The sequence below is a fragment of the Charadrius vociferus genome, unplaced genomic scaffold (genome assembly GCF_000708025.1).
Source record: "Charadrius vociferus isolate BGI_N301 unplaced genomic scaffold, ASM70802v2 scaffold49, whole genome shotgun sequence".
Taxonomy (NCBI): domain Eukaryota; kingdom Metazoa; phylum Chordata; class Aves; order Charadriiformes; family Charadriidae; genus Charadrius; species Charadrius vociferus.
The window spans coordinates 772,247-779,511 of NW_009661375.1; positions in this window are offsets into that span (position 1 = coordinate 772,247).

The following is a 7,265-nucleotide window of genomic DNA, read 5'->3' on the forward strand; positions in this document are numbered from 1 at the left end:
GGGCTTGGAGCAACCTGGGCTGGGGGGAGGTGGCCCTGCCCATGGCAGGGGGGTGGGACTGGATGGTCTTTAAGGTCCCTTGCAACCTAAACCATTATATTATTCTATGATTCTATGATTTTAGATAACTTAAACCTGACAGGGGAATAGGTTAAAAGTCGAAAAAAAGAGACACTGGCTTTATGGAGCCCAGAGCTATTTAAAATCACTGAACTACAGCCAGCCACAAACACCTTCAGCTCAAAGGCAGTGTCTGTCTTATCTAATTGCAGCTCACCTTGCACATGGCACTGCTGGCACTTCAGCACTTCAAAGGCAAAACTAGCCATTCCAGAATCAAGTTTTCTTATGGTGAACTTTGCTTTTCCTCCTCTTGAGGCACTGGTGCTGTGCCGTGCCAGCCCGGGCTGTCTGCGGAGTGGCATGGGCTGCAGGGATGGTGCCCCAGAGATCCTCTCTGTGCACTGCCACTGCCCACGCAGTACCAAATGGACGGCTTCCACCAACCTTCACCAGCATACACAACATTTTGACCTTTGAAGAATTTTTCTGGAAAAACCAAAACAGAACCTATATACATATGGGTTTTAAATATGTAGGCTAAAAAGTAAGATCGGGTAATTGCAGGTAGTTGTGCCCATGCCAGGAGGTTCCCCAGCGTGTGCTGCCTGTGCAGGAGGTACAGGACTTCCCACATCAGCCCTGACTCCCCACCACATGACCCAGACCCCCTCCTCTCCCAGGTTATCCCTCAGATGCTCAGATATTAGAAGAGAGATTCATTAGGACCACGATGCTGGACAGGGGACGAGTAAGGATCCTTGTGACGAAATGTGGTTCCTTTTCCCTCTGAATTTTTACTCTGGCTACATCTACATCTTCTGTGGTTGAACTTTTTCAAAACTTAGCCCATCAACAGGTATCTGAAAGCCTCTTGCATTTTCTGACGGGGTTGCACTGTAGTGGCTTAACAGTATATTGAAAATGAGCCATCCTGAGTGTTGAACAAAAGCTCTTCCCTGTGCCTCCTTCTTTGCCTTCTTCTCCACATATTTCACTCATAATGAGGACACATTTCTTTAATCTCCTAGACTTTTCAGGTGCTGATTTCTGGAAGAGCAGTAAATGATTGGAGAGCACTGCAAGGAGCAAAGCTGAAGGCTGAAAAACCGAAATAATAAATATACCTAAAGTTACACTTGCACAAAAAATGTTTTCAGTAAGATGTAGCAGTGACATGCTTAGAGCAAGTATGTCAGGACTGGGGGGATCACAGGTTCAAATCTCTTCCAAATCCCACACGGAAACTGAGCAGAGCCACTAGAAGTAACCCCAGACTCGGTCCCTGACCAGGACGCGGCTCCAGGCTGCTCAACAGTGCTGTGGACCCCTCAGCAAGGCAAGCTGGACCCCCGGAATGGGGAATTCTGGACCCCAAAAAGTCTCCAGCTGAGAGAGACTTGTTGGCTGAGCAGCTTCTCTGGTCGTCAAAACCCAGGGGTTCTCATTGCTTTTCTTGTGTGCTCAACACACACAGGCAAATGTAACACATTATCTATGCTATTTCTTAATCACTATATTTACACACCTTGCAGATATTAGTGCTCTGAGAATGCTAATTATTTGCTGGGAGCTTTGTTTTATCTTTACAGTCTAATGATTGGTGGGGAATGATCAAGCAGGAAAATTGATGTGATACAGAAATGCTGGGAATCCCTGGATGAAGAAGTGCAATTTTTTTCACTTCTACATCTGTATAAATTGTAATTCCTCTGCAGACTCAATGGGCATGGTGCCACCATAATGCTCTAAGATGGACACAACCAAGGTGGCTGTGGGCTTAAGTCTCCTCGTGGTTTTAAACTCTTAATATGCCTTCCTTGTGATATAATACTTGTTTTAAAAATGAATAGGCATTGCCTATTTCTGCTTGAGGTACACAACACGGTGCTCCTCAAGCTGAGTCACTCTCGCACCACTTCTGTTCTTCTCTATGCCCCTTCCCCATGTTACAAGCAGGGGAGAGTTCAGATGAGGTCAGTGAAAGGACCCACCATGCTGCCGGGAGCTGCCTCCACTCAGCCTCCTGAACCTCTATGGTGAGGCCGGAGGGTGAAACCCGGCTCATGCCCGATGAGAAATTGTTCCACATTCACTGAAAACCCTTGAGGAGAGAAACCATGAGAGCAGCTTCTCCCATCCCAGCTATGATGTGTGCCCAGTGAGGACATACCCAGCTCCCCAGGAGAGACCAGACCATGCCTGTGCCTCCATGCTCCCCCCAGACCCTCGATCCTGCAGGAGCACGGGCCCCGTCTCCCCCACGGTCTCTTGGTCCTCAGCTGGATCTGAGCTGGTTTCCTCCTTGGCCCCGTTATCTGATTTATCGCTTGTGCCCTGAAGCCTCGTGGTGAGGCTCAAACGCTCTTCTCCCCTGTTAGAGGTGCTAATTCACAACCTGCCTGCTGTCAAAAGCAACTGCCTGCACAGCGAGAAGGAGGCCACCCAGAAATACCCATCAGATTTCCTGATGGCACGGACTGTGAAATGCTGCAGTAGTTTTCCTGAAGCTTTGTGCCCCCCGCGTGGCAGTGCAGCATGTCGCCAGTGACCGGCACCACGCTGAGAGCTCCCCACGCCGCTGTCGGCTCTGCCATGAACCCACCATGGGGTGCCACCGGCACACGGCGTGCTAACCCTTCCTGGTGAAAAGGGCCCAAAACACCCCAATGACAAAGTGCAGCAGAGTGCAGAGCAGAGAGGGGTCCTGGGGACACCCGCAGGGAAAGGTGTGTCACAGAATCCCAGACTGGCAGGGGTTGGAAGGCACCTCTGGAGCTCACCCAATCCCACCCCCGCAGGTGCCCCCTGAGCCTCTCTGGGCAGCCTGTGCCGTGCTCTGCCACCCGCAAAGGAAAGAAGTTTTTCTTCCTGTTGAGATGGAATTTCCAGTTTGTGCCCATTGCCCCCTGTCCTGTTGCTGGGCACCAGTGAAAAGAGTCTGCCTCATCCTCTGGACACCCGCCCCGTAGATATTGATCAGCATTGATGAGATCCCCTCTCAGCCTTCTCTTCTCCAGGTGGAACAGCCCCAGGGCTCTCAGCCTTTCCTCACCAGAGAGATGCTCCAGTCCCTGAGCATCTTCATAGCCCTCTGCTGGACTCTCTCCAGTAGTTCCTTGTCTGTCTTGAACTGGGGAGCCCCGAACTGGACGCACTACTCCAGTAGTCTGTGAGTCCCTGACTCACAGTCGGTGAGGCTGTGAGTAAAACCCAGCTGAAATGAATCCCTGTGGACATCTGTGCACAAAGCAAACACGATGGGAGGTGCAGCAGAGCACCGGCATAGGATGGCCAGGTGTTCTCGTGTTCTGCTTGCAAGTAAACACCTATTTCTTACACATTCCATCTTTCATTACAAAATTATTCCTGTAAGCCTGGGGCCATAGCCTCAGATGCTTCAGAGGGGGATCTGCTGGCTGAAAGAGAAGCTGCTGGAAGCACTGCTTGCTGAGCAGGGCTGGGCAGCAGCAGCACTCAGTAACCCCAGAGCAGAAATCCACCCAGCATCGAGGAACAGAGAGCCGGGAGGGCTGGCCGCAGCAATCCTGAGGGACAAATCTTCCGGGCCAGCTCGGTGTGTAGCTGCATTTTATCACACATTCTAGAGCAAGCTACCTATGTTGGATAAGCCGAGGCGTATAGCACTAATCAGGGGGGTACGTGTACATTATTTTCTGCAATAAATACAAAACTTTCCTGTAAAAATTCTTAGAAACCTTGGGACTTGTGATCCTTTGAGAAGCGAATGCTGAACATCACCGTCTGGGGACAGTAAGCCAGGCTGGCCAGGCATCCCCTCTGTACCTCTGGCTTCTCTGTCTTGTGAGCAGTGCCTTGGCCTCTTCCTGACCTTCGTGTCAGGAGAGATGGAAACAGCCTATTTGCTGCCTGAAAGCTATTTGAGGCTGAGGCCATCCATCTGCGTTCGTACAGCGCCTGGCGTGGACTCACTGCTGTGCAGAAAGCTCCCGGGCTCCGCAGTTACAGGAATGAGTTATGGCACTGGTCACAGCCACGCAAACGGGAGCTCTGCCTGGTCCCCGAGGGGTCGGTGCAGAAGGCAGCGGGGGCTTTCAAAGGCGAGGGGAGAAGGACGTCCCTCCTCTCACGGCCTGAAACGATGCCTGAACACAAACATGCCCACGGTTTTTCAGATGCAGCCTCGGCTGTGCGGGTATCCCATAAACAGAGAGATAAAGGAATATCTAACTACCAAATACCGCACTGACCCTGCAGAGGATATCCAGCCTGCTCTAAGCTGACCCTGCTCCAACGCAGACCCGCAGAGCTCTCTGCCTACCCAGTTTGTTTGAGTTGCATGGATACCCTTTCGGATCACAGGAGGAGAACAGCACCACTCAAAGCTCGTCTTTGCTGCTGAAGTAACGGGTGCGAAATCACCCTCTGCCCACTTCCCCTGCCCCTGGATCCGGGAGGGGATGGCTGCCTGACCTCCCTTGGCCGGTCACCTTCCCGACAGCCCTCGGCAAGCTGGCAGGGCTGGCTGTGGAGGGTGGAGAAAGGTAACGCACTTGAAACGTGGAGCTCTTGCTATTTTCCTCCCCCCAAAACTGGCAGTGTAGTATCTCTGCACCAGATCTGAATTCCCCTCCGACCAGGCTGGCTGCTCCAGAGAAGCTCTTCTGGTCTATTTTTAGTACAGCCCACACAGCCTGTTAAGTATTAAAATGATGGGTTAAAATTAACACATCGGCTACCTGCAGATACCAGGCATGCCAAGCGCAAGGCAGTTGTACTGACCCAGACGTCGCCTCCGAGTGCCTGAATCCTGTGACCCCGGGGCCCCGCGGCCCCGAGCTGCGGTGGTAGGTCCTCAAGCAGCTGGGTGCCAGCAGAGCATGCCCAGAGCTGAGCTTGCCGCTGGATTTGCCCTCTCATTTGACTTGACCCTTTGCAGTCTAGCTGAAGGGGAGATGCTAGAGGGACGAGTGATACCAGCTCGGTACCCACTGAGAGCTCATCCGTGTCGGTGAAGCCTCACTTGACCAGATTGAGCTGTTTTCCAGCTCATTTGAGCCGTATACCTTTGAGCAGAAAGACGGGCAGCTTGTCTCGCCGTGGGGGAAGGGGTGGGCGGCAAACAAATGGAGAATATTTCTCCCCCTCCGCTTCTGTGTTTTTCTCCCAAGATCACTTACCTCCAAAGAGAATGTTCATGTTAAGTATATTCTCAAAATAAATTAACAGACATAAATCATGAGAATGAAGCTGGCGATTCTTCTCAATGGCATTAAGGGGTTTTGGTCTTGTTCATGTGGATAATTTTTATTTTAAAAGTATCACTAAAAAAAAACCATCCATAAAATGTGTGTTGGAATTGAAATGAAATCTGTCAGAACAAACGTCTACATCAAATTTACAGAAAGAACAAATGTTTGATTAGGAACTGGAAATGTAGAATTCGCATTTCAAATTCCTATTAAATGGTTAAAACTGTGTACTGTTCATGACATACATCAAAGGCACTTAGAAAAAGTTTCAGAGTTCTCTTTGAAAAATATGTATCATTTCTGTGTGGACTTCTTACGGCAAAACCCCCGTGCAAGAATTACCTGTGAAAGCTGGAAAGTCATCCAAAAAAAAAGCCTCTTGTTAGAAGAGGGCTCAGGCCTCAGCAGGCAATTACAGAGCAGTTAGCCTCTCTTTAAACCAGCGGAGGCTAATCGGAGCCATTGGCGGGTTCAAGGAGAAGGGCACGCTGTGGGCTCATTGCTTAATGGAGAGCGTCTGTCCTCAGCTGGGGATGGGAACGGCCTCCGCGCCGCTGCCAGGACGGGCAGGGAGAGGCAGAGCCCAGGGCAGCGCCTGTCCCCACGGCCCACGGCACTGCCCATCCCCGGAGCCCACCGCGCACCTCACCGCTTACCAGGGAAAGGCGGGGATGGAAACTGGGGGGTGTCTGGAATCACCGTGTCGTGTTTTAAAAGCATTTCTGCTTCAGTACAGAGAAGGATGCCACTGTAGGGTTTTCTCTGTTGTTAACTTATGTTTTCCTTGGAAAGGTTATTCCTTAAATATTGTCAATTTCAGTGGCGATTTTCCATTGGGAATGAAGTGAGTTAGGGGAAGCTATACTCACACGCTATAAAGTTGCCATCCCAGCTTACCAAAAAGAGCAAAAGCAAACACACTGAGAAAAAAATAAATCCCAAAGTAAAGAGTAAGAAGTGGGTTTGATTACGATATATTGCGTTATGCTCAGGTAGGATGAGAGAGAGGATTTTGCAAAAATAAGTCATCCTTTGACTTGATGTTTGTTTGTGACTGTTAAAGAAAAGGTAGGCCATTAAAGCAAGTCTGTATAACGGTTTATGAGACAGAAAAGCAAGAGCAGAAGTGCTGTGGAGACTTAAATGAATTAACTGTAACCATCTCTTCAAATGCCTGCCTTAAAGTCTGAGGACGTCTTACTTCTCTTACAGCTCAGTCTTTATTCGCAGCCAGCTCACATACCTCCACAGAAAGTCAACTTTCCAAAATATTCCCTTTGCTTCACAGGACTGTCTTGCGAATATTGGGTTTTCTTCAACCCCGTGTCTTTTTTTCTCTTTTCCCTTTTCTTTCCAGGACTGGACGAGCCTTGCTGCCCTCTGCCCCTGCACACACCCTGCTGGGACCTACCAATCGTGAACAGAACTGAGAACCTTCTCACTGTAAAGGTCAACATCCACCACCCTCTGGAGGTGCAGTGCCGTGGCAGACACCAGCGTTGCTTTTCATGCACACTGAGCCGTGCTGGGGAGAAGCAACATCTGCAGAACGTGATCCTTCCTCCCTGGGTCTCCTCTCTGCTACGGCAGCAGCCAGTGCAAAGACACCCACAGCACAGCCATCGCCTCGCAGGGCGGGAAGAACACATGGAGGGAGGTGGGGATTCCTTGGGCATACAATCAGCAGCCCATAAGCTGAACAGATGAGTCCCAGCTCCGCGGCTTTGAAAGACAGACACCCATTTTCTCATTGCAACGTTCTCCCCCCTTCTCCCTTCCCTTCTGCTCCTGCCTCTCGCTGCCCTACTTATGTTTGTTTGTTTGCAAATAAAACACAGTACAAGGTTGCTAAAAACCCCATTAGTTGCTCTGGTGCTGCCCAGAGATATGTTATTACGGAAAGGATTACATAAGAAAGAAAAAGAGCATCAACCTTCCTGGAGTGATAAATCCACCCACACAAGCGGTTCA